The sequence below is a fragment of the Physella acuta genome, unplaced genomic scaffold (genome assembly GCF_028476545.2).
Source record: "Physella acuta isolate Inbredline_101_S28 unplaced genomic scaffold, ASM2847654v3 ptg000214l, whole genome shotgun sequence".
NCBI lineage: Eukaryota > Metazoa > Mollusca > Gastropoda > Physidae > Physella > Physella acuta.
In genome coordinates this window covers 138538-151052 of record NW_026731733.1, presented here as the reverse complement: position 1 = coordinate 151052, position 12515 = coordinate 138538, and positions in this window count along the sequence as shown.

The following is a 12515-nucleotide window of genomic DNA, read 5'->3' as shown; positions in this document are numbered from 1 at the left end:
CGCTGATACTCACGGAGGAACAACTTGACCGTCTGGCGGAGAAGGTGGCAGCAGCTATCCTAGCCCGGAAACAACGGCCTTGCAGAGGAGCTTGTTACGGGTGCGGGTCCAGGAAGCACTTCGTCCGCGACTGTCCGAGGAAAGCAGCTAGGCAACGGAGTCAGCAGCAGGGTAAATGCCAGTCTATCAGCGTCGGGGAGCGGATGCTGATGCGTGTTCTGCCAAGCTCCCAGCCCAAGTTTACGCCACCGAGATCATCACAGTGTCGAGCAACCACAGCTCAGGTTACCTCGCCTAGCGGCTGGAGGTACGGCTGTCAGGTGTTCCGCCGTGGAGGAGGGTTGCAGCCGGAGGGTGCGCGTGAGGAGGGTAGACAGCCACACTATGAATGTCAGTCTCAGCGCGAGCAAGATCGTCGCTTGGGAGACAGACATGACACAAGCAGAGGTCGGAGACGCCGCCGGAGGAGAGGCCGACGACGTGGTGGACGCCGCCGTGGTTGGCAGCGACCCGACTATACAATGTCGAGTGCTGAACCCACTGTGGCGGAGGGGGAGCGACGGAGAGTGGTCATACCAACCAGTGAGGCAGATGAAGGTGAGGAACTGACAGTCAAAATAGTCCCAGCTAGACTTCGGCCGGAGGCAATGCCTTTCGTGCCAGAGGTTGTCGCCCGGGACGGACAAGACAAGGTGATGGTCAGGCCAGCCCCACATCTGGATGAGGTGAATGCGAGGGACGAGGCATCGGACGAGGATGACTCTTGGATCAACCCAGAACCACCAGCGGAGCTGCGGAGGTCAACCCGTCAACGACGACCCGTCGAGCGACTCAACCTGGCGCATCAAGTGGTGACCAGTACCAGCACTGGAGCCTCTACCGGTTTGCCGGGAATAATCTATTTGAGTTGAAAGGACTTAATGTCTGTGTACTTGTGTACTGAACTTTTTTTAAGTACTATTATGTATGAGTTGTAAATGTAAATGTAAATGTGAATTCCATTGTACATTTATTTGTGAGGGGGGCTGTGTAACACATATGGTTAACAGCCAAAGGGGGATAAAAATATGAAGTTTTTATTCATTGGGTTGCGGCCCCTGTGGGACTGCAACTGAACTGTTGACGTTTTTTTTATGCTTTTGTGAGCGAAATTACCTGTGTTCCATGTCATGTGACATGGGATTGTGGGTAGTTTCATGCCTAGCCGTGTCGCACACGCAAGGCTGCTGTCTGTGGACCAAGATGTAGACCTAATGAAGGTAGTGTAGATATTTAAATTATGTTTGTTAAAATACTTATTTATGTATTCCTGCTAGTGCTGCATGTGCACACTAGTTAGGGTGATGTATTAAATTAAGTATTTATTTTGTAGTACTACTTATTGGTACTTGTTGGCAGTACTGTGTACTGGCCGAAAACATAATTTATTGTACCCGTGTATATTGTAGCTTACACGTGGTGTTGTCCTGAATGTAACTTTTTTATTTTACATTTGTTTTAGGGCTACAGTTTCTTTCTTTCCTTTTTGGATTGTTTGGTCTATCTTGGCTAGTTCGTTTGTACTACTGTGTTGCATCGCCGTCATGGCTCGATGCTGTAAATAAACGAGTACTTGACAACAACTGTCGGCGTCGGTGTGTACTTAATCTCAGGGTCAGCCCGTCTTAACCACAACACCTCAGTGGGTAAAAGCATCCCCACTGAGTGAGGGTTACATATGTTTTGTCTAAATGTTTTTAATCAATGAAAAATTTCCCATTTCAAACGAAAACGACTGCCTATTGAAAAAAAACTTTAAAAGTAATCTCTAAAAAAAAAAGGAAGTAGAAATAGAAATAAATTGTTTTGTATAAATTTCGATTTTAATTGTTAGTAAATGCAATCTGCTAAGCTTACGGACGAAAACGTAATAGTTTACAAATATATAAAATAACATGTTTAATATTTTTAATTTTTTAATGTATACAAACTTAGTACTTTAAGTTTGAGCCAAAATCGCTTCAACAATTTTTGGATTCCTAAGAATAAATGAAGTACTAAGGTGAAATTGTTACAATTTTACTTTAACTCAGTTCGTGTAACACCACACTAACCATCAACAGCATACTTAAAGACTGACGAGAAATCAACCTGTGTTGATTGAACTAACTTTGCTACTAACATTTTATTATTTATTCACCCCACCCCACCCTCCCCCCCCCCAGTACTGAGAATATACGTTTTGTGGATATTTTTTGACCACTAGTCACGTTAGCCCAATCTCTCCCATCTCAAACCAGATTTCCTTACCTTGTTGTTGACCAGTATTTGCCACAGCGGACACTGGTCTATATTTAGCTCACGGCCCGGACACATTGACGTGTGAAAATTTTGTCGTGGTACTTCGGGCGTTAGAAAACATTCACGTGATATTTTATAATTACCAAACTAACGTATCCTACTAGTACACAGAAAAACTAACCTAGATCAATATACAGCTCTTGTACAAATATACCTTTACAACTCCCGCTCCCAAGATAAACCCCCTGGACGAAAAGTCGTTCAGTCTCCACTTAAGACAGAACCCATTAACTTTATGATTTGGGAGTACTTTAAAGCTATGTGAAAAGTCCAGGTGTTTGTTCAATGTTTATGTAAAAGTGCAGCTAGGACCGTGCCGTATCAAGCCTTCCATTCGCTGACTTCGTGGTTTTTGAAAACGTTTTACAGAGCTGTTTAGCTTAGACAACAAAATAGTAGTAATTGTTTATAACAATGGAACTCTTAAAAATCACTTTTATATTGAAGGACATAAGGAACAAATGTGCTGGATTCAAAATGTATTTGCTGCTAAAATCAAACGAAGAATTTACTTAACCAGGGAAAGAATAAATTAAAATAATTGATTATATTAACCGTAGAACACCTAATCTCGAGAAAAGTCGAATTTTATTGTAAACTAGACTACCCGTCATCCCTTGGATAACTGTGGGTTTCGGGGGTCATCCATAAAAAAACATCACGTCTGTCACTCAGAGGCATAGCAACCCTTCCCGGCGCCCGGGGACAAACTTTTCGATTTGAACCCCCCCCCCCCCCCGCAGGATTTCGATTTGCAACCCCCCCCCCCAAATTTTTGATGTGCACCCCCCCCCTCAAGATTTCGATTTGAACCCCCCCCCCACTCAAACTTTCGATTTGCACCCCCCTCAACCTTTCAATTTATTTTTCCAACCCATTTTGGCGCCCCCTAAGGTCGGCGCCCGGGGACATATGTTCCCCCCCCCCCCTTCCTCGCTACGCTACTGCAGTGTCACTTATCGTCACAAAAAACATACCCCACATTCCAAAATATGTTTTTTATCTTTTAAAAACACCGAAAACACCGATTTCGTACTATCCCTTCATATACTGACGTCACAGGTGACCTATTCAACTCTACTTCACCTGCCCAGTGTCCCGCCAAGTTCAGATAGGCAACTTTATCATTCACATCTAAAAAAAGAAAATGGAAAAAAAAAAAATATATAATTGACATATTGGTCTAGAACCTGTGCCACCCGCATGAGAGCCGATTACACTACCAACTTACCTATTTACTCATGTCGTCACAAGTGAATTTTTATACTATACTTTGAGTCTCCTTATGCAACTTGATTTACGCGCAAAGATCTAGAACTAAGTCTAGTAGCAGTAACTTTCAAATTAAATTTTATCTTAAATTAGCCAAACAAAGATTTATATAAAATAAAGAAGGTCTGAAATTATCTAGATCTAGATAGAATTATCTAGATCTAGATTCTACGACTCGTTTGCTTAAGTCTTAAGTTTAGTTTTTCTTGCTAGATCTAGAATCTAGATCTAATCATTAGCTACGCTAATAGATCTAGGCCCGGAGCGAGCATTTCAAAATTACCATATTCCAAACAAAGATTTATATAAAATAATAAAGGTCTAAAATAGTTTAGTATATAGAAAATCATTATTAACTAAATCTAGATAGAAAATTATCTATATTTTAGATCTACGACTGAGCTATATTTAGAATAAAGGTCTAAAATATTTTAGTCTCGTTTTTTTTTGGATTGTATTTATAACTAATAAATCTTTGATTTGACCTAGATCTAGATTCTAGATTCTAGATCTAGATCTATAAATAACTTTCTTGGACAGATTGTAGATCTAGAGAAATTTATCGTAAAACTAAATGAAAAAGACAGTTGAAAATTGATATAAGTGTTGGAACGTAATAAATACAGCAAACGGACGTATTGTTACAGTTATGACCGACAGAAAATTAGATTTAGAACGCGTTAAACTTTTGAATGGGAACACAATTTTCTTCGATAGACGCCGCCATTTTATTGTACTAAAGAGTAAACAAAAAACTGTGACGTCACGGTCCCGCCGAGTGTAGTGGTCGTTCTTATCTTTTTTAAAAAATAGGGTTAATGTACCTATGAATAAATCAATAAATTAATTAACGTCTTTAAATAAATGTGTGATTAACAGTCTGTCTTAAAACAAAAATTTTCTCTACCTACATACTATTTTACAGCTGTCCACGATGAGTGCAACCATGTACAATAGTCAATCAGCCAAACAAAAAAACAAACAAACAAAAAAACAAAAACAAAAAAATATTCAAACATGTAAACAAACTTGAGTTTTAGTAGTATATGGATAGATAGATAACCACTAGTGTTAGCGTGTTTATTTGGTAAGTCTTACACTGTCTTACACTGAAGTCTTACATTGTCCAGCTGAAGTTTTACATCGTCTACGCCGTTTTATGTATGTTATTTCTGCTATATTTCCAAAAACCCCTTATACCGGTTTTTAATTTATGATGAAACGGGACTAGACACACGTGAAACAGAGTGCAGCATTAATTAAAACATTTAAGTGGCAGAATTAGTTGTTTTTTTTTTTTTTTTTTTTTATTGACTTACTTGACTTCATCATGTACTGCTCATTATGGAGCAAAGGGCTGTAACTACATTTATTTAACGGACTTTGTTGAGGGCCCCCTGTAAACATAGAGCTAACGATTTTATTTATAAAGGAGTATTTAGTACCTCAGAATGGTGTTTAAATATCGTTTTACATAGTTTCAAACATAGTGGTGGTACAACATGAACACAAATAGTGATGGTACAATATGAACACAGATGGTGACGGTACAACATAAACACAGATGGAGACGGTACAACATGAACACAGATGGTGACGGTACAATATGAACACAGATGGTGACGGTACAACATGAACACAGATGGTGACGGTACAACATGAACACAGATGGTGACGGTACAACATGAACACAGATGGTGACGGTACAACACGAACACAGATGGTGACGGTACAACATGAACACAGAAGGTGACGGTACAACATGAACACAGATGGTGACGGTACAACATGAACACAGAAGTTGACGGTACAACATGAACACAGATAGTGACAAACAACATGAACACAGATGGTGACGGTACAACATGAACACAGATGGTGACGGTACAACATGAACACAGATGGTGACGGTACAACATGAACACAGAAGGTGACGGTACAACATGAACACAGAAGGTGACGGTACAACATGAACACAGATAGTGACAAACAACATGAACACAGATGGTGACGGTACAACATGAACACAGATAGTGACAAACAACATGAACACAGATGGTGACGGTACAACATGAACACAGATGGTGACGGTACAACATGAACACAGAGGGAGACGGTACAACATGAACACAGATGGTGACAGTACAACATGAACACAGATGGTGACAGTACAACATGAACACAGATAGTGACGGTACAACATGAAAACAAATGGTGACGATACAACATGAACACAGATGGTGACGGTACAACATGAACACAGATGGAGACGGTACAACACGAACACAGATGGTGACGGTACAACATGAAAACAAATGGTGACGATACAACATGAACACAGATGGTGACGGTACAACATGAACACAGATGGTGACGGTACAACATGAACACAGATGGTGACGGTACAACATGAACACAGATGGTGACGGTACAACATGAACACAGATGGTGACGGTACAACATGAACACAGATGGTGACGGTACAACATGAACACAGATGGTGACGGTACAACATGAACACAGATGGTGACGGTATGAACACAGATGGTGACGGTACAACATGAACACAGATGGTGACGGTATAAACACAGATGGTGACGGTACAACATGAACACAGATGGTGACGGTACAACATGAACACAGATGGTGACGGTACAACATGAACGCAGATGGTGACGGTACAACATGAACGCAGATGGTGACGTACAACTTGAACACAGATGGTGACGGTACAACATGAACACAGATGGTGACGGTATAAACACAGATGGTGACGGTACAACATGAACACAGATGGTGACGGTACAACATGAACACAGATGGTGACGGTATAAACACAGATGGTGACGGTACAACATGAACACAGATGGTGTCGGTACATAGTGAACACAGATGGAGACGGTACAACACGAATACACATAGTGGTGGTGTACTCTAAGGGGGCGGTACATACTTAGGGGCGGTATACAATTAGGGGGCGGTACACACTTAGGGGCGGTACTATCGATTTTACCATCCACGTTACTTATATATCAATAGTCCCTCCTCCCTAACAGTAGTTAAAGGATGTAATAGAACAATTTAAGGGTTTTTTATTAGATTTTTTTCCTTTCAAGTTTTGAACAAGCCCATTGTCATCCGTGTTTTCACTATAGACATATGTTTCATTTCAACACAAACTTCGCTGTTCGCCTTAGCTAGATAAATAGATTTAATTATTGTTATTTTACTTTAGATACATCGATCTTTCTAAGCTTTCTTTCTTTGAAGTCATCTAAAACTTTAAATAATGAACAATGTGGTCTAATCTTATTGATTAGATTGTGTTGATGTAGATCAATTTGCCTATGCTTTAATATAGTTTTAAGTGTAGTTGATCAAATGTTTTCTTTACAAAGGTCTGGTTTTAAACCAGCCGACAAACCCTCACATCAGCCAACCATCCAACCATCACATGATCCAACCGTCCAACCCTCAAATCAGCCAACTATCCAACGCTCACATTATCCAACCGTCCAATCCTCACATGATCCAGCCGTCCAACCATCACATGATCCAACCGTCCAACCATCACATAATCCAACCGTCCAACCCTCACATCAGCCAACCGTCCACACATCACATGATCCAGCCGCCCAACCCTCACATCATCCAGCCGTCCAACCCTCACATCAGCCAACCGTCCACACCTCTTATCAGCCAACCGTCCAACCCTCACATCAGCCAACCGTCCAATCGTCACATGATCCAGCCGTCCAACCATCACATAATCCAACCGTCCAACCCTCACATCAGCCAACCGTCCAAACCTCACATCAGCCAACCGTCCAACCATCACATCATCAAGGCCGTCCAACCATCACATAATCCAACCGTCCAATCCTCACATCAGCCAACCGTCCAACCCTCACATCAGCCAACCGTCCAACCCTCACATCATCCAGTAGTCCAACCCTCACATCATCAAGGCCGTCCAACCATCACATAATCCAACCGTCCAATCCTCACATCAGCCAACCGTCCAACCCTCACATGATCCAACCGTCCAACCCTCACATCAGCCGGTAATCTAACCCTCACATCAGCCAGCCGTCCAACCCTCACATCAGCTAACCGTCCAACCCTCACATCAGCCAACCGTCCAACCCTCACATGATCCAACCGTCCAACCCTCACATGAGCCAACCATCCAACCATCACATGATCCAACCGTCCAACCCTCACATGATCCAGCCGTCCAACCCTCACATCAGCTAACCGTCCAACCCTCACATGATCCAACCGTCCAACCCTCACATCAGCTAACCGTCCAACCCTCACATGATCCAACCGTCCAACCCTCACATCAGCCAACCGTCCAACGCTCACATGATCCAACCGTCCAACCCTCACATCAGCCGGTAATCTAACCCTCACATGATCCAACCGTCCAACCCTCACATCAGCCAACCGTCCAACCCTCACATGATCCAACCGTCCAACCCTCACATGAGCCAACCATCCAACCATCACATGATCCAACCGTCCAACCCTCACATGATCCAACCGTCCAACCCTCACATCAGCCAACCGTCCAACCCTCACATGATCCAGCCGTCCAACCCTCACATCAACCAACCGTCCAACGGTCACACTAGATTTCTACATCTGTTCCACGACCTTGTCTATGATCTTAGAGCTCTGTACTCGAATTAATTGATTTAATTTTCTTCTAAAAATATCTCCTTATAAGGAAATAGACAAGTCAGGTATGTGGAATAAATTATTGTTCGTACAAATATCGACTGACCCTTCGCGGTCTACTCGATCGAACTTTGATCGACCCTGGGGACATAACTACAACCAAGGAGCTTAAACGCAGTCATCGAGTTTAGGCTAAATGACTTTCGTTGTTTGAAGTTTATCCATTATTTCACAATAATAATGTAATTTTTGTTTGCAATACGCCCACCACACAACAGTTTCTGTTATTTCAGCACACGGAAAAGATTAAGCAAAGCTGATCTACGTCTTTCTTTGTCCTTAGCATTTGAAGGGATTGTTTGGTTAGCATTGATGCCCATTTGCCATTTCTTTTTACGGCATAGTGTTGGCTGGACACTGTGACGTAAGCAGACGAGTGATCAAGTCAGGCGCCATTAGTTTTGGGTGGACACTGTTATGTAAACAAACGGGTGAACGAGTCAGGTGGCCAAGGCGCTTGGCCCCTCGCTGGTGGATATTTACAACTCTAGAAACTCAACGAGGGCCATTTTTTTACCTCTTTTATCATCCCTAAAACATGCCGTGCTTGCTTATGACCACTAATTATTGTTCATAATATGCCCAGTTATTAAATTCACTTATAATCTTATGTTACATTGACACTCTGAAACTTGAGCAAACCGTGGAACTGATTAGATAGTTCATCTGATTTTTCTAGCCTCTCCATATCAAAGGATGGTGTTGTCAGCTTCAACCCCAGGCGCATTTAATTTCCCAGACATATTTCAGGTATCCGTCGGTGTAGTATGGTCTAGTGAACTTCTTACCGACCTGACCCTCAACCAATTGGTGGATTCTGGGACTTAACTGCTTTTGTTATGGCGAAATACTTGTGTATTTAAAATTGCGAATATTTTTGTTACCTTTTTTTCACGGTTCGGGAGAATATTGGGGTTGGGATGGGGTGGTCTCAACTCGAAAAAAAACCCACCTTAAAAATCTACACAATTGGATAAATAAAAACGATTTATAGTTTGATCAACTGATCCCATAATTAAAAAATGCATATATTTAAAATAATACTTATTTATATCTATTATTTTTATTATTTTTATTTAAAGTTGTCACAGGCTTTTCTCCTATCTATTTCATGGCACACACTCAAAAACAAAAACCAACCATTGTTCCTGTAATTTCCATAATTTATTGGTTCATAAGAGCTTCGCCTTCAACTCCCAGACATCGCCATGTTGTTCGCGCGCTATCTACCTCTCGCTTCCTTTTTTTCGCGCATCCGCACACCCACACTATATTTTATATTTTATCTCGCCTTTTTAATACACACACTCGCAACATACATTCATATACATTTAACTGTTATACGCCCTTTCTCCCGTTTAAAAAAAATTAATTGATTAATTTGTTTTTGTTATATACATCACATTCACTATAAAATCTTCATTATGCATGCAACAGTTAAATGAAAATCATGTTGAAAAAGAAACTTGCTAATGAACATCCTACATTATTTTATATGTACACTTACCAAATTAAAACAATAATATTCATAAAATGCATGGCAAAATGCAAAGATTCACTTATCTTATAAGTATAGCCCTTAAAAAAATTGTAACTAAGGTAAACCTTCTTAGTTTAAAAATAACATATGAATCTAACTAAGGAACATTTCTTAGTAGAACAAAATCATAGCTATGTAATAGCTCCCCTGGGTAAATCACACCCTTGATTTCCCTACTTCAATGGCTGAGGTCAACTCATCATCATAACATATGTAACTTACCACATCTGTCAACTCATACTGCCATAATCATGTTTATTACTCAACAAGATATACAGTATACATACAAATCACAGAAATACAACAAAATGTTCATTTTCATTACTAAATTAAAATAGTAGTAAAACATATTTATACAAGCCATGTTATGACTAGTTCCTATCTTGCTCACATTTTTAAAATGTTAATATTCTCTGGAAGTACACATCACATACTACATTATTCAAAATTTCCTTATAAGGATTGGCTGATATGTCTCAGGTCATTATTTTCTTTAGTCGGTTCCATGTTTGTTTTTTCATCTTCAATCTGTCTTGATAAGAAATCAACTAGTGTATTGTGCTGTCCCTTTACAGGTTAGCTTTCCTTGACATAATTTTTCTAGACAAATCCATTTTCCTTATGAAAGCAATATTTACCAAGTCAAAATTCCAAACACATAGTTAAGCTCTGTTAATTGAATATAACTTTAAACAACAATAGGATCCATTAGCATTATCATATAAAGTGTAAAAGAAATACACAACTGTTATGTTCATAAACATCAGTTAACAAAATACAAGGCCCAATAACAAACTAAACATTTGTTAACAAATTATGATAACAAACTCCATGCTTTAATTTAATTGGTTTTCTAACTTACAAGTTTTTTTAAGTCAATAACATGTAAAATGATGTATGTTAGTAGTCCTCAGTGGTGGTAGCTATACTTTATATGACCATTGCTTAAGTACCAATGCACACAACATATAAAGTAACAGATTTTGTTAGCCACAAAGGAATGTGTAGAGCTAATCAATGAAATAATGTTTTTTTTTAAACTGCTGAGGTTGGTGATACAGCTGAAGTGGTTAAAAATTATATTGTTACATCCACTAAACCAGGTTATATATGCATGATAACTGATGTTAAATATTAAGGCATGAAAGTAAAATCTTAAAGGATTAGTAAGTTCAGCATATTCATCTACAAAAATATTTCACTTCTTTCTTTGTACTAGGAGTTTTGATATTTAATATTTTGTCCCTGTTTCTTCAGTAGGTCTAATTTCTTTATTTCCAACCTTAAATCCTAAGAATTCTACTGTATGTACTCCCACATGCAGTTTCTGTCCTTATTCTTTCTAGTAGTTCTTTTAGTGTTTATATGTGTTCTTGTCTCAACCGCTGCTCCAATTTGACTTTCCATCTATCTATATCTTCCTCATTACTTTCTTTCACCTCCTTTACATTCCCAATAATCATGTCTGCTATTGGTTCTTCCATGACCGCCACTTTATATTTACCTTTCAGCCAAGCAGAATCTATATCAACTACTGCTATCTCACACTCATCCTTAAATTTCTTGTTAGCATATGTCATTTTCATTATGCCAGGAATGTACTGTTCTGGTCTTACAAGACTTTTCTTAACAATAATGCATGTGCAACCTGAATCTCTCAGACACATTACTCTGGTGTTGTTTACTATAGCTGGGAACATCTTCAGTGTTGTATTGCTTTGTGTAACAGATACCACTGTCTCTGACCCTTCTACCCCTGCTGATGTCTCTTGATTGTTATTTCTAGTATTTCTATTTTCTCCCCTGTTGTCTGGTCCAATTCTTGGCTGTCTACTTTGATTGTGGAATTCATTTCTACTTTGTCCACTATACTGTCCTTGTCTGTAATAATTACTTTGATTTCTGTAATTATTATTAGGTGCATAACCTCCTCTGTCATTATTGCTGAGATATGTATCTCTATTTTGTAAACTGAAACACTCAGACTTTACATGGCCTGTTTTCCCACAGTGGTAACACTCTGTGCTTCTGCTATATTTATATCTGTCTGGGTTCCATCTGGTAGGTGCACTATTACTTCTATCTCTATTGTTGTTGCCATACCTTCTTTGATCCCTGCCAGAGTTTCTACTGCAGAATGCTGCTGAAATCTCTTCCTGCTCTCTTTTGTCCAAAATAGCCCCTGGATGTGCATCCTTATAAATATTAATGTGCTCTATTAATTGTTTCTGTGTCCTAACTTTTCTTTCACTCAAAAAAGTGAATAAATTATCTGTTGCATTATTTAAAACATGATCTATCAGGTTAAGTTCAATAATTGCCTCAGGATTCTTTAAATCTATTTCTGCCAATTCTAGCCTTTTATTCATGTGTTTGCGAATATCAAAAATGATCTGGTTTATTTCACCAGTGTTGTTAATTCTAGCATCTCGTATAGTCTTCCTGTAATAGTCTTCTGTCTTTCCAAAATGTTTCATCAATCTTTCTTTTACTAGGTCATAGTCTTCTTTTTCAGCCTCAGACATACTTGCTATTATGGCAATAGTCTCTCCTGTCAAATTAGTCAATAAAGCATGTCCCTTCCCAGCAGATGAATAATTAAAACTCTTACATGTTTGCC